Source organism: Nyctereutes procyonoides, unplaced genomic scaffold, assembly GCF_905146905.1.
Source record: "Nyctereutes procyonoides isolate TBG_1078 unplaced genomic scaffold, NYPRO_anot_genome, whole genome shotgun sequence".
NCBI lineage: Eukaryota > Metazoa > Chordata > Mammalia > Carnivora > Canidae > Nyctereutes > Nyctereutes procyonoides.
The window spans coordinates 11,343,199-11,365,719 of record NW_026575142.1 but is presented as its reverse complement, the minus strand read 5'-3'; the positions used below and the strand labels follow the sequence as shown (position 1 = coordinate 11,365,719).

The 22,521-nt window shown below is 41.5% G+C and overlaps 1 pseudogene; it reads left to right on the top strand.

Moving 5' to 3' along the window:
- LOC129498818 (40S ribosomal protein S4-like) overlaps positions 1-11,905 on the top strand; it is a 37,770-nt pseudogene extending 25,865 nt beyond the window's left edge.
- The last annotated feature ends 10,616 nt before the right edge of the window (positions 11,906-22,521 follow it).

Below are 22,521 nucleotides of genomic sequence, written 5' to 3'. Positions count from 1 at the left end.
TAACCCATAAAAAATCTTCTTTATAGCTTTGGTCCCAGGATGTGTATTTCTGATGCAGAAAATTATTCAGAAAAGCAAGATAGTCCTGGTCTGGGTAAGTGTATTTAAATTTTGCTGTGAGATATACCTTGATAATATAAAAAAGTGAGAATATTTTTACAAATGCTAAAACTAGCATTTGATAGAGTTGTTTACAGAAACAGTCTTTTAATCCATGTAATTCCTGGAGTACCCTATCTGTGGTACAGGGTGCTTATCAGTTTTGGATCATACCGTAACACAGCTCTGAGCTTAGTTAGTAGTCACTTTTATGTTCCCTCTCCCCTGGCACAATGGCAATTTTGAAACTGTTAAATGTAAGATTTCTCCTTACTGAATAGGAGTTGAGATTAATCCATTCATTCATTCCACACATTTTTACAGAGTGTCTATTAGGTGCTAGCTAGGGATCTGCACAGAGAAAAATTCATGGTCCCTGCTCTCACATAGCTTCATAAACTTCAGAAGAAGAGCCAGGCCTTTAGCAAATAATCACACAAATAAGTGTATAATGTAAAGATGATAAGTGTTATGAAGGAAAATTTTAGGGTACCTTGAGCTAGAAGAAGAAGACTCTAATTTAGTTTGGGAGATTATGGAAAGCTGTTCTGCTAGCAGCACTCATCTCTCTACCAGGACAAAAGCCAGCTTGAAAATAAAACCAATATACAAGAGAGGGAAGAACCAGGATAATCACAGTGAAATGAAGCCCTGGCAGGATTATAAATTAAGGGCTAAGCCAACCCCAGGTCTATCCAATTTGGGTTTTTTGTTAATGGCTATCAAAAGCATTCTGTAACAGGCAAAGAGGATTCTCAGCAGAGAAAATAGCCTACATGAAAACCCTAATGCCAGAAAGAATGCGATACAATATTAGATAACTTCTTATTGCCAACACAGAGCCATTCCTTTGTCCTCTAGGGCACGAACCTACACTTATACTGTCCTCGGTCTCTAGCGCTTTTCACACCTACGATCCGCCTATCAAATCCTACCCATTCTTCAAAACTGTGTTTAAGTACATTCTCCTTCTCCACTAAGTCTCTAACCATTTCTACCCATAATGATACCCTTTCTCCTTACTGATCCTAGCCAATTTTTTTCCAGTTTCAACTTCAGTATCTGCTGTATCACTCAACCTCCCCCTCCAACCTGTTCTCCAATGCACTTTTGCATCTGCATGCCTTTGCCCAGCATATTTCATACTTCCTTGACCTGGAATGAACTTCCTCTTACACCGTCTCTTGAAACCTTACATATCCTTCAGACATTTGTAATGCCACTTTTCTTGGAAAGCTTTCTCTCATCCCCTCATAGGATTATCTATTTCCCCCACTAGGTTGTCCTTACTTGAAGATAAGGACCATCTTTTACTAACTTTGAGTCCCAAATGCATTGCTACAACACAGTAGACACAAAAGACAAATTTTTGTTGAATGAATAAGTGGCCGAATGGATGGATGCATGCATAAAGAGAAGGAGAGATTCCTATTTTTATATGTATGCAAATTCTTAGAAAAAGGAACCATATCGGGATCCCTGGGTGGCGCAGCGGTTTGGCGCCTGCCTTTGGCCCAGAGCGCGATCCTGGAGACCCGGTATCGAATCCCACATCGGGCTCCCGGTGCATGGAGCCTGCTTCTCCCTCTGCCTGTGTCTCTGCCCCTCTCTCTCTGTGACTATCATAAATAAATAAAAATTAAAAAGGAACCATATCTAATTTTTTAATCCTCTTAGTACATAGAATACCATGCAGAAACTAAATATATTTATTGAATGAAAAGATGATAAAATGATAATTTTGATAAAGTTTGAAATAATCAGAAGTATGAGAATTTAAGCAAATTTGTTTGATTTCTTTATTTTCTTTTATTTTTTAGTTTTGCTTAACTAGAAGCTATAGAATGTGATTTAACCACATTTCCTTTAATGCCCAGAGTTAAGTACATTCTTTGCTTATGACATAAATCATCAGAGGCACTACTAAAGTCACTGATGTACAAGGATAGGGAGCTAATAGAAACCAGAAGTGTTGTTCATGTGGTTAAGCACTAAATTTTGGTGAATTGCATTGAAATAGCAAACAGCCTCAGCTGTAAATACTTGACTGAAAGAACTAAAGACCAATGTCTACTTCCTTCAATGAAATTCTCTTTAGAACTGGCAAATAGAGTTTCGCAGTAAGAATGTCTTTTAGCGGATCAAACTGGAAACTTAAAAGTCTTTTCATTTTAAGTAAGTGTCTCAAATTTTCAAGTTTGGTTAAGATTTTTGGTACCGTTCATACAGTATTTGGTGGGGATATAATTGATACAGATTTTTTGAATGACAATTTGACACTATTTATCAAAATGTAAAATATGCATAACCTTTGACCCATTGAATCTTCTGGGACCCCATATCAAATTTAAAAACTCATACTAGAAGACAAAGAAATTACTTTTGAATGTCTGAAAATTTCCATGAGACAAAGAGTTTTTTAAATAGAGGTATACCTCATCTTATTATGCTTTGCTTTATTGCACTTACAGATAATGTATTTTTTACAAATTGAAGGTTAGTGGCAACCCTGGGTTGCCCAAGTCTATCAGGGTCATTTTCCCAACAGCATTTGCTCACTTCAATTCCCTGTGTTTCATTTTGATAACTCTCACAATATTTTAAACTTTTTCATTATTATTATATATTTATTATGGTGACCTGTGATCAGGAATCCTTGATGTTACTATTGCAATTGCTTTGGGTTGCCACGAACTGCACCCATAGAAAACAAACCGAATCAATAAATGTTTTTTGTGTTACTGCTCCACCAACCGACCATTCCCGACTCTCTCTCCCTCCCCTCAGGTCTTCCTATTTCCTGGACACAGCAATATTGAAATTAGGCCAATTAATAACCTGACAGTGGCCTCTAAGTGAGTGAAAAGAAGAGTCACACATCTCTCACTTTAAATCAAAAGCTAGAAATGATTAAGCCTACAGAGGAAGACATGTCCAAAAACTGAGATAGGCAGAGAGCCTCTTGGGCCAGTTATCCAAGCTTTGAATGCAAAGGAAAAGTTTTTGAAGGAAAATAAAAGTGCTCCAGTGAACACATGAATGATAAAGTGAAACAGCCTTATTGCTGATATGAAGAAAGTTGTAGTGGTCTGGATAGACAATCAAACCAGCCACAAGTCAAAACCTAATCCAGAGCAAGGTGCTAAATTTCTTCAATTCTCTGAAGGCTGACAGAGGTGAGGAGGCTGCAGAAGAAAAGTTGGAAGCAAGCAGAGGTTGTTTCATGAAGTTTAAGAAAAGAAGTCATCCCCACAGCATAAAAATGCAAGGTGAAGCAGCAAGTGCTGATGTAGAAGTTGCAGCAAGTTCTCCAGAAGATCTAGTTAAGATCATTAATGATGATGGCTACACTAAATAACAGATGTTCACTACAGATGAAACAGCTTTAGGTTGGAAGAAGACGCCATCTATGACTTTCATAGCCTATGAGAAGTCAACACTTTGGCTTCAAAGCTTCAAAGGACAGGCTGATTCTCTTGTTAGGGGCTAAAGCAGCTGTTAATTTTAAGTTGAAGCCAATGTTCATTGACTATTCAAAAAATCCTAGGGCCCTTAAGAATTAAGAATCAATCTACTCTATTAGAGTGTTCTAATACACCAACAAAGCCTGTGGATGACAGCATATCTGTTTACAATATGGTTTACTGATTATTTTAAGCCCACTGTTGAGACTTACTACTCAGAAAAAAGATTCCTTTCAAAATATGACTGCACATCGGCAATGCACCTGATCAGCCAAGAGCTCTGATGGAGATTCACAACGAGATTAATGTTTTCATGCCTGCTAACACAGCATCCATTCTGCCACCCATGGATCAAGGGGTAATTTTGACTTTCAAGTCTTATTATTTAAGAAATACATTTCATAGGTTACAGCTGCCGGAGATAGTGATTCCTCTGATGAATCTGGGCAAAGTAAATTGAAAACCTTCTGGAAAGGATTCATCATTCTAGATGCCATTAAGAACATTCGTGATTCATGGGAAGAGGTCAAAATATCAATATTAACAGGAGTTTGGAAGATGTAATTCCATCCTCATGAATGACTTTGAAGGGTTCAAGACTTCTGTGAAGGAAGTAACTGCACATGTGGTAGAAATAACAAGAAAATTCGAATGAGAAGTGGAGTCTGGAAGCACCTGACTGACTTAGTCAGTAGAGCATGTGACTCTTGATCTCAGGGTTGTAAGTTTGAATCCCACATTGAGTGTAGAGATCACTTAAAAACAAAATCTCAAAAAGAAAAAGTGAAGCCTGAAGATATGATTGAATTGCTACAATCTCCTGATAAAACTTGAATAGATGAGGAACTGCTTCTTATAGATGAGCAAAGAAAGTGGTTTATTGAGATTGAACCTACTGGTAAAGATGCTCTGAAGATTTGAAATGACAAAAAAGAATTTAGAATATTACAAAAACCTAGTTGATAAAGCAGCAGCAGAGTTTGAGAGGATTGACTCAAATTCTGAAAGAAATTCTCCTGGAGGCAAAATGCGATCAAACAGCATCACATGCTACAGAGATATCATTAGTGAAAGGAAGGATCGTGAAAGGATCGATGGAGTAAACGTCATTGTTGTCTTATTTGAAGATATTGTCACGGCCACCCCAACCTTCAGCAGCCACCACCCTGATCAGTCAGCAGCCATCAACATTGAGACAAGACCTCCCCACCTGCAAAAAGATGACAAGTCACTGAGAGTTCAGATGACAGTATTTTTTTAAGATTTTTTTGGGGGGTGCTTTTTTTTAGAGAGGGGGGGAGAGAGCGCACACGCATGGCAGGTAGGGGTGGAGGAGGTGGCGTGGTGTCCCAATCAAAAATACCTCATTGCTAAAAATACTGTCAGAGCACCTGGGTAGCTCAGTCCATTAAGGATCTGACTCTTCACTTCAGCTCAGGTCATGATCTCAGGGCCATGAGATGGAGCCCTAAGTAAGGCCCCACACTCAGTGGGGAGTCTTCTTCTCCCTCACCCTCCTTCCCCCTCTGTGCCTCCACACCCCCCCTTCTCATGAGTGAGGTGCTCTCTCTCTCTCTCAAGTAAATAAATAAATAAAATCTTTTTTAAAATTTGTATTAAGGTATGTATATTATTTTTTAGACATATGCTATTACATACTTAATAGACTACATTATAGTGTAAAGATAACTTTTATATACACTGGGAAACCAAAAAATTCATTTGACTCTATTGCACTGTTCCCTCTATGGCAGTGGTCTAGAACTGAATCCACAATATCTCTGAGGTATGCCTATGTCCACTTCTGCTTAGGATCTAGAAAGCTTTAAGAGAACATTGTTCCCATCCTAAGAACAAGAAAGCCAGATAATCTACAAAATCATAATTTTTCTTGAATCCATTAGAGATGTGAGTACACAAGGCAACTAAATGATAAAAATTCCAAAGAGTGACAAGCCCCTCCAAGAAAAAAAGGGAACACATGAATTGTTACTTTTGTCACAGCATGCAAGCATTTCTTCTTACCATTAACATAGGTAAGAAGAAAACAGCTAAACTTTTTTTTTTTTTTTGACAGAGAGCACAAAAGCAGGGAGAGCAGCAGGCAGAGGGAGAGGAAGAAGCAGGCTCCTGCCAAGTAGAGTCCGATATGGGACTTGATCTCAGGACCCTGGGATCATGACCTGAGCTGAAGGCAAACGCTTAATTGACTTGAGCCACCCAGACACCCCCAAAACAGCTAAATGTTTAACAAATTCTTAAAGGCTGAATGTAGGCTATTGTATCGGTTTAGGAAAAAATGGTAATCATAGACTTCTACAAGGAACATTGCACTTATTCCTGAGTTGTTCTCCACCAGATGATCACAAGAAACATTAGAGGAAGAGCAAAGGATGAGAGTGAGTCCCCTTTGGGGGCTCCGGCACACAGGTAATGATTAGTTGCTACTGGGGGAGAGGTATGAAACACAGCCCATTTCCCCAAAACCATCTCTCAAAGAAAGCAAAAGCTTTGAGCAGCTCAGGGGCAGGAGAAGAGTAGCAAAGCCTCCCATCTGGGATCCAGGCAAAGACCCATTGCTTCTGCTGTGGAAAGGGTAGAAACAAAAGCTGCCCAAGGGGAGAGCTAAGAGAAGCTCTTAGCTTCTTAGCTCTTGGGCCTGCAATTCTGCTGTAATACAAAGCAGGGGGGGTGGGAATTAAACAAACAAAAAACAACAACAACAACAAAGCAGGGGTCCTGGCCAGATAGGGAAGAAACAGGAAACTTTCATCTGCTCAAGACTCAGTGCAGACGTCCTTAAGATACATTTGTAACTCACATACTTTTTAAAGAATTAACTTACTTAAATCACTAACATTATCTCTTCCATTAAGGGTCATTTTTCTCTATCTGAAATAATCAGATCGAGATGGAAAATTTTGCAAATAGAAGCAGCTGGTGGGTGATTCTCCAAACCAAGCTTGAAAGGATATATTCTCTTCATTTGCAAAGAGGACCTTCTCAGATCACTAAAACCGACAGTGATTATGTTTTAAGGTTGAGAGGAATAATGTCTAATAAGAGTCCTTTCCAAAGGAAAGGTAGTTTTTTGATGTAGGAAAAACGAGCTTTGGTATATCCCAGGCCTCTAGCTGTGGGACCACGTGCAGAATGTTGCATATCACTTTCCTCATTTCCAAAACAAGAGAGAAGGGAAAATAATGCTTACTCTTATGGTTGCCCATGAAAGTCAAATAAGCTCAGTATGAAAACAGCTAGTCCTTTGCTTGGCATATGAAAGACACACACTACAAATGTTCAGTGCCCTCTCTCCTCACCCTACCACCACCCTTTTGGTGCATGTTTTGTTTTATGAATTATCCACCGTTTGCAGATCTTGTTCCTATATACCACTCTTAGACTAAGATACTGAACCCCCCCCCCAAAAAAAAAAACACGCATTCCTTGTTCCCTTGCACCTGGCTGATCTGGAAACTGCTCCATTTCTTATCTTCTCACCCTCTACCACAATGTTCCCAGACATTGCTTCAGCCTTGCCTCCACTCCCATCGTGACTGTGAGTGTGTTTACTGATGCTATTTTTAATCTTATTATAATAATTGCCATTAAGCTGAAGTCATTTCTCTGTCCCAATGAATAAATGACACATGGTAATATTTCTAGGCAACAAATTGTTCTGTACTTAGACATTTTCTACATCCCAATTCATGGTCAATTCATCTTCCTTCCTAAAACAATACTGTGTTCAAGCTAGAAGAGAAGTTAGAGGACCATAGCTCATCCTCCAAGAGAGGACAGTCAGCCAGTTAGTGGCAGAGCTGAGCGTGAAACCCAGGCTTCCTGCCTCACCCTGTCATTATAAAGCAAATCAGCTAAATAGATTTTAAAAGTCAAGTAACTGTGCTCATATCTATATCATAATTAAAGATCTCTAAAATATAGGATGATAACATAGTAAAAGGCTTTTTTCTTTTTTCTTTTTTTTTAACTTTACGTAAACTCCATGCCCAGTGTGGAGCCCAACATTGGGTACTCATGGGCTTAAACTCATGACCCTGAGATCCAGACCTGAGCAGAGATCAAGAGTGGGACACTAATCTGACTGGGCCATCCAGGTGCTCTGGCATGGTGAAGGCTTTTATGGGGGAAAGACTTTCAAGACCTCAGGAGAAGGGGTATCTGGGTGGCTCAGTGGTTGAGAATTTGCCTTTGGCTCAGGTCATAATCCCGGGGTCCTGGGATCGAGTCCCACATCAGGCTCCCTGCAGGGAGCCTGCTTCTCCCTCTGCCTGTGTCTCTGCCTCTCCCTGTGTGTCTCTCTTGAATAAATAAATAAAATCTTAAAAAAAAAAAGACCTCAGGAGAAAAGCTGTTGAATCCAACAGCAGCCATTATTATTATTACTGTTATTTAAACAATTGGGTTGTTTTAGTTAATTTCAGTTTTCTTATTTTTTTTAAGATTTATTTATTTATTTTGGGGGGGAGCACTCATGCAAGCAGGGGTTGGTGGGCAGAGGGAAAGGAGAGAGGCAGTCTCTAGCTGACTCCCTGCTGAGCACAGAGCCCTACTGGGCTCCATCTCATGAACCTGAAGTCAGGACCTGAGCAGAAATCAAGTCAGATGCCCAACCAACTGAGCCATCGAGGAGCCCCATGTTTTAGTTAATTTTAATATCATACTCTGGTAGATTAAAGATGGCCACAAATTTTTTGCTACCCCTCCCAGAGTCTGGGCTAACCTCAGTAACCTGCATGACCTATAAAATGCAGCAGAAGTGAGGTCATGGGACTTATGAAGCTAAGCAGAAGGAGACTTTCAGCTTCCGCCTGGATCTCTTGGAATTCTTTCTCTGAACACCATGAGTTGTTAGGTAAGAAGTCTAAATATACAACTGAACAACAACAAAAAAATAACCCTAATTTAAAAATGGCAAAGGACTTGAACAACCATTTCTCCATGTAAAACATACAAATGTCCAATAAGTATCAAAAGATGCTCAATATCACCAGTCATTAGGAAAGTACGTATCAAAACCATAATAAGGGGCACCTGGGTGGCTCAGAGATTGAGTGTCTGCCTTCAGCCTGGGGCATGATCCCGGGGTCCCTGGATCGAGTCCCACATCGGGCTCCCCGCAAGGAGTCTGCTTCTCCCTCTGCCTATGTCTCTGCCTCGCTCTATCTGTCTCTCATGAATAAATAAATAAATCTTCTAAAGAAAAAGCCATAATAAGATACCATTTCACACCCATTAGGATGATTATTATTTTTAAAAACAGAAAAACAAAACATGTTGGTGAAGATGTATAGAAATTGGAACAGTCATGCAGGGCTGATAGGAGTGTAAAATTGGTGCAGCTGCTAAAGAAAACAGTTTGGTGACTCCTCAAAAGGCTAAATAAAGAACGACCAGACCATCCAGTAATTCGACTCCACGGCATATACCCAAAGGAACTGAAAGCAGGGACTGGAAAAGATACTTGTATACTCTTATTCGCAGCAGCATTATTCCCAATAGCCAAGAGGTAGAAACAACCCACGTGTTTGTCAACAGATGAACACATAAGCAAAATGTGGTGTGTATCCTATGGAATAGTAATCAGCCCTAAAAAGGAATGAGATTCTGATACATGTTAAAACATAGAGGAACCTTGAGGACATTTTGCTAAATGAACTAAGCCAGACGCGAATATGCTATATCTAGAATAGTCAGATTCATAGAGACAGGAAGTAGATTAGAGGTTACCACAGGCTGAGAAGGAGGGGAATGGGAAGTTATTACTTAATGGCTACAGGGTTTCTGCTTGGGGCAATGAAAACCTTTTGGAAGTAGATAGATCATCATCGACATTGAGAACTGACTTCATGCCACTGAACTGCAACTTTAAAATGACTGAAGTGATAAATTGTGTGTTATGTATATTTTACCACAAGAGAAAAATGGCAACCTAGACCATATATTAAAAAAGAAAAGAGGGCAGCCCTGGTGGCTTAGCGGTTTAGCACCGATTGCAGTCCGGGGTGTGATCCTGGAGATCCGGGATCGAGTCCCACGTCGGGCTCCCTGCTTGGAGCCTGCTTCTCCCTCTGCCTGTGTCTCTGCCTCTCTCTCTCTCTCTCTCTCTCTCTCTCTCTCTCTCTCTCTCTCTCTTCGTGTCTCTATGAATAAATAAATAATCTTTAAGAAAAAAAAAAGAAAAGAAAAGAAGAAGAAAAAGGAGGAGAAGAAAAAGAAGGTTCTCCTAGTCCTAATACCTCGAGACCATCACTGGAGAGGTCACCTGTAAGTGCCCTGGTTGACAGACCAAGATGATGTTGACCTTCCAACCATCCTGCAGGAGCCAAACACATGAGGGAAGCTGTCTTAGGCTCTCCAGAGCAGCCTGACCTCCAGCTGATTACCTCTGAGTGACACAAGCAGTGTCACTGGAAACTAAGGAATCACCCATCTGAGCCCTGCTCCTTAAAAGTAGAGATGTGGGGGTGCCTGGTTGGCTCAGCGGTTTAGTGCCTGCCTTCGGCTCAGGTCATGATCCTGGAGTCCTGGGGTCAAGCCCCACATCAGGCTCCCTGCATGGAGCCTGCTTCTCTATCTGCCTATGTCTCTGCCTCCCTCTATGTGTCTCTTATGAATAAATAAATAAAATATTTTTAAAAAATAAAAAATAAATAAAACTTGCAATACTTTCCAATCCAAAGTCAAGGTTGAGAACCACTGGGATGAAGGATGAAGCATAGAAAAAAATTTTAAATTTCCATCCATCTATAAAAATTGTATAACCAGGGCCCCTGGGTGGTTCATTCAGTTAGGCATCTGCCTTCGGCTCAAGTCATAGTCCTAGGGTCCTGGGATGGAGCCCTGTGTCAGACTCTCTGCTCTGCAGGGAGTCTGCTTCTCCTTCTGTCCCTGCCCTCGCTCATGTTTGTGCTCTCTCTCTCTCTTTGAAATATATAAAAGATTTTTTTTAATTTTTATTTATTTATGATAGTCACAGAGAGAGAGAGGGAGAGAGAGAGAGAGAGGCAGAGACACAGGCAGAGGGAGAAGCAGGCTTCATGCACCGAGAGCCCGACGTGGGATTCGATCCTGGGTCTCCAGGATCGCGCCCTGGGCCAAAGGCAGGCGCCAAACTGCTGCGCCACCCAGGGATCCCTATATAAAAGATTTTTTAAAGTTGTATAACCTAGCTATTTTATCAGCACATTGGAAGAAGGCTGTCTTCTTTTCTTTTTTAAGATTTTATTTTTAAGTAATCTCTTACATCTGATATGGGGCTCAAACTCACAATCCTGATATCAAGAGTCACACACTCCCCCAACTGAGCCAGCCAGCCCCCCCAGCCAGCAGTCTTCTTTTCATGGCTAGTACAGTCATGGCTTTTTAAAAAAGATTTTATTTATTTATTCATGAGAGACACACATACAGAGACAGAGAGAGAGAGGCAGAGACACAGGTAGAGGGAGAAGCAGGTTCTATGCAGGGAGCCCGATGTGGGACTCAATCCCGGGTCTCCAGGATCACACCCTGGGCCGAAGGCAGGTACTAAACCACTGAACTACCCAGGAATCCCAGGAAGCTTTGGCTTTGGTCCCAGGAAGCATCTGTAGTGAGTAGTAGCTGCAAAGCACTGGGCGCTGGATAAACTGACCAGTGTGTTTGCTCCTTGCCCATCTGCCAGTCCTCACAAGCTGAGAGAATGTCTCCCTCTCATCATTTTCCTAAGGAACAGATTTAAGTCTGCCCTAACAGAAGATGAAATGGAGATCTGCAGACAGCGGTTCATTAAGATTGATGGCAAGGTCCAAACTGATATAACCTACCCTACTGGTTTACAGAGTTGTCAGCACTGACAAGACTGTAGAGAATTTCCGTCTAATCTATGACACCAAAGATGGCCAAGTACAGGTTGTGCAATTTGAGAAAGATCTTTGTGAGAACAAAAGGAATCCCTCATCTGGTGACCCATGATTCTCACACCATCCACTACCCTGGGTCCCTCATCAAGGTGAACAACACCATTCAGATTGATTTGGAGACTGGCAAGATTATTAACTTCATCAAGTTTGACACTAGTAACCTGCGTATGTGACTACAGGTGCTAACCTGGGAAGAATTGGTGTGACCACCAATAAGGAGAGACACCCTGGGTCATTTGATGTGGTTCATGTGAAAGATGTCAGTGTGGTAAACAGCTTTACCACCCACCTCTCCAATATTTTTGTTATTGGCAAAGGGAACAAAACATGGATTTCTCCTCCCCAAGGAAAAGTTATCCACCTCACCATTGCTGAAAAGAGAGAGACAAGAGACTGGTGGCCAAACACAGCAATGGGTGAAATGATTTCTAGGTGACATGAATGGAAGAGTCTTGGTATTTAATTAAAGATAAGACAGTGGGGATTCCTGGGTGGTTCAGCAGTTTAGCACTTGCCTTCGGCCCAGGGCGTGATCCCTGAGTTCCAGGATCGAGTCCCACGTCGGGCTCCCTGCATGGAGCCTGCTTCTCCCTCTGCCTGTGCCTCTGCCTCTCCCTCTCTGTCTCTCCTGAATAAATAAATAAAATCTTTTAAAAAAGAAAAAGATAAGACAGCATAAAGATTGTATGAGCTGATACTCAAAAATGTTATCATTCCATTAATAAATACCTATGACACACTATGTATCCTGCTTGGTAGTACAGATACCAAGAGGAGTTCGGCATTCTAGATATTGGGGAAGTAGCGGTGAGGAGAGGTCTAAAAGAAGTACAGATAGTATTCAGTCTCAAGTCAAGTGAAGAAATGGGGTGATCAGTTCTCCTTGAAGGAGGGAAAAGAAATTCCAAGAGGAAATACCTTGAGCCAAGTCTTTAAGAATGATTTGGTACCGGGGCGCCTGGGTGGCTCAGTCAGTTAAGCATCTGGGGTTGGCTCAGGTCATGATCAGAGTCCCGAGATCAAGCCTCATATCGGGATCTCTGCTCAGAGGGGAGTCTGCCTCTCCCTCACCCTCTACTCCTCCCCCAGCTCTTGCTCTTTCACTGTCTCTCAAATAAATAAATAAAATCTTAAAAGCAACAACAAAATAGATAGTGGAGGGTAAAGGAAGGACATCTCCAGTTGCCCAGCACTCTGGTGTCTAACATCTACACATACAGTTATTGATGTAATTAAGGGGGAACCTCTCTTTTGGTTAATTCTGTGACATCAGTGAATCTACAAGGGCTTGACTTATGAAGAAAAGAATGGCTCAAAGGGAGTCCAATAATACAACTAATAATAACAGCTGCCATTTGTGAGGCACTACCATGGGCCAGCATGGGGTAAGCATATAGTATCTATAAATTCAGTGACTTATTTTTTTAATATTTATTTATTTATTTGAGAGAGAAAGAGAGAGAGCATGAGTGGGAAGGGCAGAAGGAGAGGGAGAGAGAATCTCAAGTAGACTCCACACTGAGTGTGGAGCCCAACATGGGGCTTGATCTCATGATCCTGAGATCGCGACTTGAGCCAAAACTTGAGTCAGACACATAGACTGCACCACCTAGGCACCCCCCCCCCATGAGTTCAATGACTTCTGATCACACAAGCAAGCTGTCTGGAAAGATTCAAGGACCGTAATGTGGCAGGTCATCTGAATTTGTCCTCTGTGGCCCTGGGTTAAGACTAGGATTAATGGGTGAAAGCCATAGAAAGATGGATTTCAACTCAACCAAGGGAAAAATTACCAAAAGGGCTATGCTGAGATGGACTGAATGACCTCTGGACCAAGTAAGTTTTCTGCTTTTTAACTTCAATACTTTCCTTTGTAATAGACAGTGTTTACCCCAAACTACTTAGAGACTAATAGCAAGGGACAAAGACAGATTTCAAAAAATTCTGATTCTGAGGTCCCTGGGTGGTGCAGCGGTTTAGCGCCTGCCTTTGGCCCGGGGTGCGATCCTGGAGACCCGGGATCGAATCCCACGTCGGGCTCCCGGTGCATGGAGCCTGCTTCTCCCTCTGCCTGTGTCTCTGCCTCTTTCTCTCTCTGTGTGTGACTATCATAAATAAATAAAAAATTAAAAAAAAATTCTGATTCTTTAAGAGTTTGTTATTCCTCATACCCACGGACATACCTCTATTCTCTTATTAAGACCAGCAAGCAAAAAAGAAGACAGAGACAGAGAAGCTCTTGACTCATAGGTAAAATGCAAGCTGAAGCAGCTGAGTCATTGAGTCCAGTTGGGATATGCACAAGTACATCCTCACAAAACTCCGTAAGTGGTACTCCAAGCTTCTGTAGCAGAGTATGGCTAACTCAAGGCTTATAGTCCCCTCTTCTGGTTGTAGAGCTAGACGGTGCCCAGACTGCCAGTGCCAGCTGGCAGTCCCTTGCCTGGCTGGGTTCTTGTCCCTTGCCATCCATCTATGGAGTCTACCTATCCATTCGCTTTTTACTCTGAGCCCCTTGCTTTGACAGATGGTTTTAACTTCAAATTACAAATAATTTTCTCTCTGGGTACTAGCTCAGTCCCTAACTTATGTTTAACATTTTAGGTAATAGCCTGCTGTTCATCATCTTAAGCCATTCACAGATTTAAATTTACGCTGTGTGTGTATGTGTATGTAAATACATATGTGTTCTAATACAAATAACTTCCTGCTTCAGTATTACCACGCACAGCATCCTGAACCACAGGAGAGGACCAAAGAGGAAGCCTCCAGTCAGTTAAGGGGTTCCCCAGACTCCTATCACCATTACACCATACTTGAAGGATTCTATAACCTCACAACTTATAGAAATGTTGTAAAAGGTCCTTCACGTGTCAGGTGGGTATTTGAATTCACCTGGAATTGAATTCACCAGGAATTGCCCTTCCCAAGTCTAAAAATCTGTGACTCTGATAATTAACTTGAGTTGAACTCAGCCTTGAAATGGTACTATTTCCCATATCTGTCTTTTAATCACAAGTTGTAAATCATCATGGTTGGCTTACAGGGAATGGGAGGATCAGAACACAAATGAAGTAACTGATTGACTGGTTGTAGTCAAGATTATGAAAATGAGTAAGACATGATCTTATGCTTAGAAAGTTCATAGTCTAGTAGGGGAACTGAGCCATTCTAGGTCATATCAGAACAATGTGACAAAGTGATTTTATAAAGATGTGTACAAAGTATCATGGGACCACAGATGAGGGGCACCCCACCCATCTGGGGAGGATACAGAATTTGGAAATCATCGGGAAGAAGTGATTACTAAAATGAATTTTAAAATAAAAGTAGGACCTTCACTGGCAGATAAAGGGAGATACCAGCATTCGGGTGTAGTGCTGTATATGGAGGGATAAATTCTACTCTGGGACAGAGACATGAAGGGTGAGAGATAGGGCTGGAGAAGGAACCAGGGGCCAGACTACAAGGGGCTTAAATGACTCGTTAGAGCATCAGGGCTTTACCTGTTGAGAGCAAGGAGCCATTGTTGGGTCTTGAGCAAAATGACAAGATCAGATGTGCCTTTCAGGTAAATAAATCTCTCTGGCATGGCCTTGTAGAAATTGATTTGGGGAGACAAGACAGGAGGCAAGGGATAGTTAGGAGAGTGCTATAGTAATCCAGAGAGGAGGTGATGAGTGCTTGAACCTGGGTGTTGGTAGTTAGAGGAAGAAAAAAAGTTTGAGAAATATTACGTGGTGAAATTGGGAGGCTCACCAGATGGTTGGGCATGGGGAGGGTGGTGACAAATGGTGTGATTTAGGGACAATTTCCAGATACCTACCTTTGAGTGTCCCCAGTGAGGCCTTTTGTGGCCACCCTATTAAAATTATATCATCTTACCAGCATTACCTATCGCCCTTCCCTGCTACATCTTTCTCTATGGCTTTCACACCATATTATGTAGTTCCATCACCATCTATCTCCCCACACTAGAATATATGAGGTCCTTCAGGACAGAGTGCTAACTGCTGCATCACAAACACCTGGAGCAGTCACTGGAACCTACCATGTGCTCAACTTAGTGTGTGCTGAATGAATGCGTGCGTGCATGATGGTGTGCTGAGAAACTGCGAAAAGAGATGTAGGAAGATGAACAGGTCTATAGAAAAAAACGTTGAGTTCTGTGTGGGAATTTCTGGACCACTCCAGGGAAAGCTCTGCAGGAAAAATAAATAAGAGTCTCAGAATGTTAGATCTGATAGATGCCCCAGAGATTTTCTATACAGTTCCTTCACCTAGGGAAGAAAGAAACTGTGAGGTCCAAAAAATGAGTGACTTGCCCATGTCAAAATAAACGCCAGCTGGATACTAGAGCAGCTGAGCCGAACACTTGGGCCTCTTGTTTCCGGCTTCACACCTTTAGTGTTTATGCCTCACATTGTCCAGTTTCTACTGATGTGAGAGATGGCTAAAAATCACTTGCCTTTGACCTTCAGCTAGAACTTAACTGTTAAATGACTGTTTCGGGGGGCCCACCTGACCAATTATTCCAGGAAAGAAAACTTCTGAGTCTGAACCATATATAGAAATACCTAGTCCTAAAAGGAAAGGAAAGGAAGGAAGGGAAGGGAAGGAAGGGAAGGGAAGGGAAAGGGAAAGGGAAGGGAAAGGGAAGGAAAGGGAAAGGGAAAGGGAAAGGGAAAGGAAGGGAAAGGGAAAGGAAAGGAAGGGAAGGGAAGGGAAGGGAAGGAAGGGAAGGAAGGAAGAAAGGAAAGGAAGGAAAGGAAAGGAAAGGAAGAAGAAAAGAAAAGAAAGAAAAGAAAAAAGAAAAGAAAGAAAAGAAAAGAAAGAAAGAAAAGAAAGAAAAGAAAAGAAAAGAAAAGAAAAGACCTAGTCCTGAAGGGCTCTTCTCCCCTGGGACCATACCAGACAGAGGGTGCCTCAGCAGCTGTGCCTTAACAATAAATGGCTCTGCTTCTCTGTCTCACGCCAGGCCGGGAGGTGCCTGGACCGCTCAGTGATTTAATTTTTATTTGATATTTTTAAAGAGAGGTATAATTTGCACACAGTGAAATATACAGATACCAAGTGCACAGGTCAATGAATTTTGACAAACATATGCACTGGCATCACCACCACACCAATACAGATCTCCCCTGCCTTTCTCAGTCAAAACCCCCTTCCAGAGGCAACCCCTGTTCTGATTTCTATCACCAAACTTATTCTGGTTCTCATCATTCAAGCCAAACCTGGATTTCCTTTAGAATGCCCCATCTTGCCCATGAATGGAGGTTTGAGCCCTCCAATGCCTCCAGGAGTCTTAGATCTCTAGTCTCTACTGAGAAGAAAAATGTATTAGGTACATGAGTAAGAGGCAGCTGAACCATAATACATGCTAATTTTCATAAGACAAAAGAGGAAAGAGAGCTGTGGCTCCCACCGTCTCACATTCCTTATTTTAGCATTCCTAACTCATTCTTCCTGGAGGCCTCTTATGTACCAATTGGGAATATTTACTTTGATAAAGACTTTAAACTTTGGAAAACATTTTCACCCATGTTACCTCACTTGATCCACTTAACAGTCCTAGATAGAGGCAGAGTTTATTGCCACCATTTGACAAACAAGGGAACTGGCAGTGATTTGCCCAAGGTCACAGTGTCAGTTAGAGACACAACAGGAATCAACAGCCCAGTCTTCTGATTCTTTTACAGCAGCTTTCTGCCTTTGTTATTGTGGCCTCCTCTTTTTATCTGGTATAGTCGCCCAATAAGCAGTTATTGATAATCTATTTATTTGCCAGGCACTCTTGTAGGACTAGCAAATGTCTGTAGCAGTAGATACAGTAGTGGATGGAAAAGACCACACAGGAACGCCTGGGTGGCTCAGCGGTTGAGTGTCTGCCTTCAGCCCAGGGTGTGATCTTGGGGTCTAGAGATCGAGTCCCACACTGGGCTCCCTGCAAGGAGCCTGCTTCTCCCTCTGCCTATGTCTCTGCCTCCTTTGTGTGCGTATGTGTGTCTCATGAATAAATGAATAAAATCTTTAAAAAAAGGAAAGATAAAAGGCCACATACACACGTACACAAAAAGACCACACAGACATAAAATATAATAAGTTCCTGCCTTCATGAGGTCTACATTCTAGGAGGAGGAGACCAAAAACAAACAAAAACATACAGCATGTCAGACACCTATTAGTGCTTTGAAGAAACAAAGTAATAAAAATAATAGGGAGTATTATAGGACAACAGGGGAGGGTTACATCTTTAGTTGACTGGTTAGGGAAGGCCTTACTGAGAAAACAACATTTGAGTCAAGGGAAGGAGGTGAGGGAAGAACCTTGCAAATATTTGGTGGAGGAGCTAACAGGCAGAGAGAAGTGGCAAAGACAAAGGACCTCAGGAGGAGACAGGCCTACTATGCTAGGTAACTATAACAAAACTATAACAAAAAGCATGGCGGTAACTATAGCAAGAAAGAGAGTAGTTTTAGGACCAAATTGTTTAGGGCTTTGTAAGTAATTATAAAGCCATTAATTTTTATTCCAAGTTAGGTGAGATGCCACATTGGAAGATTATTATGTAATCTGTATCAAGAAATAAAATCAAGAATACATGGTATTCCTAAAATCACTCAGCAATTCCAATCCTAGTTATATCACTAGAAAGGGACACATATATGCACCAAAAAACATATACAAGAATATTCATAGTGACATTAATCAAAATAGCCAAAACCTGGATATAACCCAATGTTAAACAGAAGAACAGATAAGTAAATTTTCTTTAGGGTGTTATATTTTACTGATGTTTATTAAATAAATAAATAAATAAATAATATGGAAAAATGAAAGATCTCAGAATATCTACCTATGCACAAATCATTATTGAGCCTACTATTGCAAGGCAGATAGCCATTCTCAATTTTATCCTTGTACTTTATATGGCAGATGTTTGGAGAAGGGGGTCTCAGTTCTCTTGATAAGATATCAGCAAGTTCATTGTTCTGAGAGCAGAGGCCTAATTCTAAGCCCATCCAGCCATCTGTGGTCCAATAACCAGGCAATGATAATGGAAATAGCACAAGGTAAATATCTCTCCTTAAAGGCCAGGATCTGAAAATCTACTCAAGCTTTAAACAGTTACTTTCAGGGTAGCATACCAAATGAGATGTCTTTATCAGAAAGTATAATTGATAGTAGATGATAAATGACTAATGAAATGTATAACCTTGGGACGCCTGGGTGGCTCAGCAGTTGAGCGTCTACCTTTGGCTCAGGGCACGATCCCGTGGTCCCGGGATGGAGTCCCACATCGGACTCCCTGCATGGAGCCTACTTCTCCCTCTGCCTCTGTCTCTGCCTTTCTCTCTGTGTTTTTCATGAATGAATAAAGAAAATCTTTTTTAAAAAAGACAAAAACAAATGAAAAACAAAATGGCCAACTATCCATCTGGCACTTAAATCTCACCTTCTGGGAAACAGGCTGACCTGATGGGTTTCTTATATTTTAAACAGAGATATATAAAGCAGCTCATTAAAACAATATCTTAAAGTCAAACTACAGGGCAGCCCCGGTGGCGCAGCGGTTTAGCGCCGCCTGAAGCTCAAGGTATGATCCTGGAGACCTGGGATCGAGTCCCACGTCGGGCTCTCTGCTTGGAGCCTGCTTCTCCCTCTGCCTGTGTCCTACTGTGTCTCTGCCTCTCTGTGTGTGTGCGTGTGTCTCTCATGAATAAATAAATAAAATTCTTTAAAAAAAATAAAGTCAAACTGCATTAAGGCCAACTTACCTTAAATATAACATGTTTTAGAGCTATGTTCTATATCTATTTTTCTTAAAGATTTATTTGTTATATGAGAGAAAGAGTGTGCTAGAGTTCTGGGTGGGGGGTAGTTGGGGGAGAGACAGAGGGAAAGAGAATCCCAAGCAGACTCCCCAGTGAGCTTGGAGCCTGATGTGGGGCTACATCCCATGACTCTGAGATCATGACGTGAGCCAAAACCAAGAGTTGGACACCTAGCTGACTGAGCCATCCAAGTGCTTCTGTTTTTTGTTTTTTGTTTTTTAAGATTTTATTGATTTATTCATGAGAGCCACAGAGAGAGAGGCAGAGAAACAGGCAGAGGGAGTAGCAGGCTCCCCGGGAGGAGCCTGATGTGGGACTCAATCACAGGACCCCAGGATCACAACCTGAGCCAAAGGCAGCCGCCCAACCACTGAGCCACCCAAGCATCCCTAAGTGCCCCTGTTCTTCATCTTTTTTAATGTATTATATGTGAATTTTTGTAGAGACTCATAAGATTTATACCACAGTGTCAGGAGCATTCACTCCCTAACCCAAGATAAGGCCACAAAAGAACCAAAACTCAGATGGGTGACAGCAGAATCCATAAATGACCCTAGAAAATACTTAGGGAAATAAGAAACGCAGAGCTTAAAGCAGAGCATAAACCACAGCCTTCTAATTCTAAGATGATAGTGGGGAACATCTGTTTACCAGTTAAATTCACTGTCATTTACATGAGGGAGTACATTTAATGGACAAAGCATTAAGATCACTGAAGGATGACATGTTTTGTTTGCAGTAATGTGTGACTGAGCAACCTTTCCAACTAGCACTCAGTTATGTTGGACATAACTGAATAGCCCTGCGAGCCCCTCCCAGTACATCAAACCCTTGCTTTTGCAAGCCTGTGTGTGCCAAAGAAAACCAAGCTGCTCTGGATAATCCATGCTGTGATCCCACGACCATAGAGCAAGTGGAAGATTCTCCTTGGAGATACTAATGCTGAGGAGCCACAGAATCTAAAACCATGAAACTAATAGTCTAATGACTTGGAGTTTTTATGGTTATTTCAATCATCATTTAAAAGAGATAGAGCTACAGAGAACTTTCCTAAACACCTTGACTAATAAACTGTCAGTGTTTAAACAACAATTACATTATGAAATGGAAATTAGCTGTTATGATCAAGCCATATGGCTAATATAATTGATTGGTTCGTATTTTTAAGAAGATGGAAAGCACAACTCGAAGAATAACTGAATAGATTTTATGAAATTAACTGGAAGTGAGAAGTTCTATTTTGTTGGACAGGTTGGGGATTTTTATGTGAAAAACAGAGAAAGAAAATTTTCAATTATTTCTGATTTTGAATGGGCACTATGAATAAAAAAAATCAATGATCTAAGTTAAAAACCTCTGCTCAAAATGGAAAACAAAATTAAGTTAAAACCTTCTTGCACAAAATGGAAATTTGCACCTATATATGCCCATATATGTGTGTGTGTGTGTGTGTATACACACATAGGGCAAAGAGACTTTAAAATGAGAAGCTATGGCCGCCTGGGTGGCTCAGTAGTGGAACGCCTCCCTTTGGCCTGGGGCATGAGCCTGGGATCCCAGGATCGAGTGCATGGAGCCTGCTTCTCCCTCTGCCTGTGTCTCTGCCTCTCTCTCTGTGTCTGTCATGAATAAATAAGTAAAATCTTTTAAAAAAATTTTTTAAAAAAATTAAATGAGAAGCTATACAAATATTCACATCCATAGCTGATAGCATGAGAAAAAAAATGGTTCTGGGTTATCTCCCTATTTTAAAAGTACACTTCAGTGTATTTGGAATAACTCTACAGCTTTATCATGCTTTGACCGTGTTTTATCTGCAGCCCTCCTGTAATACATGACAATTTCCTACATTGATACTAGAGAAACTGAGATGTATTTACAGGAAAATATCCATGGGCCTGGATGGAGACAGGCCTTGAGTTTTTTTTTTTAATTTTTTTTTATTTATTTATGATAGTCACACAGAGAGAGAAAGAGAGGCAGAGACACAGGCAGAGGGAGAAGCAGGCTCCATGCACCGGAACCCGACCTGGGATTCGATCCCGGGTCTCCAGGATCGCGCCCTGGGCCAAAGGCAGGGGCCAAACCGCTGCGCCACCCAGGGATCCCCCAGGTCTTGAGTTTTTGAGTGGCAAATGGGGCACAATTGTTCCTTCTCAAAACCGAGTGTCCTGAACCCCCTTCCTGAAATTCACACTAGGCTGCAGGTCTGGATTGAATCTTTTCTTCTGTTGATCTTTCAATCTGAATGAAAATAAGCCCTAATCATTCTCCCTGAAAATATCTGTCCTTTGGGGTTTCTCTTCTTTGTTTAGGTTTTGTTTAGGGGTTATTGTTTGTGTTACTGTTTTTGTGAATAGTTGGTTCTATTCTCCTGGGTTGCCAGTGCAAAGTGCTTCGACACATATTTCTTTTAACTTTCCCAAGGATCCTTTAAAGGAGGCATTATTATCATCATCCCCATTTTACAGATGAGGAAATTAAGAATCAGAAAAGTTAACGAATTTGCCCTTATAGAGTGGTAGATACTAGAAAGAAGACAGATCACTTTTAAGCCTGCATTATTTCCACTGGGGAAAATGCAAAAAGAAATTCGTTCATTGCTTTTCTTTGCCCTTTGAAATGGGTTTCTGGAAGGTGGAAGTAGCTAATGTTTCCTTAAAGTTGAATGAAACAGAAAGAAGAGAGAGAGAAGGAGAAAGGGAGAGGGAGTAGGTATGGGGGAGGGAGGGAGGGAAAGAAAAAGGAGGTTTCACAGCAAAACTGGAGCAGAAAGGCACAAATGTGGGACCTCAGATTATTGTAAGTGAAAAGGAATTTTTCTCAAAGCCTGCCTGGCATTTTTTAGGTCCTTTGGCCTACCTTTGACCACCCACTCCTTTGCAGTGCTTTATAGCTGCAGATCCTGATCAACTGGATCTCATCCCACCCGTGCATTAGTGTAGGAGAGAGAGAGGATCTTGGGTTTGCCCTGATGTGTGCATAAAGGGAAATGACATATGGTGGGCCTCCTATAAGGCACATTACTTTCTGTGTGACATGAAATAACTCATGAAGCAGGACTATTATTCACCCCCATCATACCGAGAAGGACACTGAGAAAAGTTAAGTAACTTGCCCAAGGTCTCACAGCAAGTAAATGGAGCAGGTGGAAGGGAGGGTTCAGACTTGGCCAAGAGGACTCCCGGGAAGGGGGGCCAG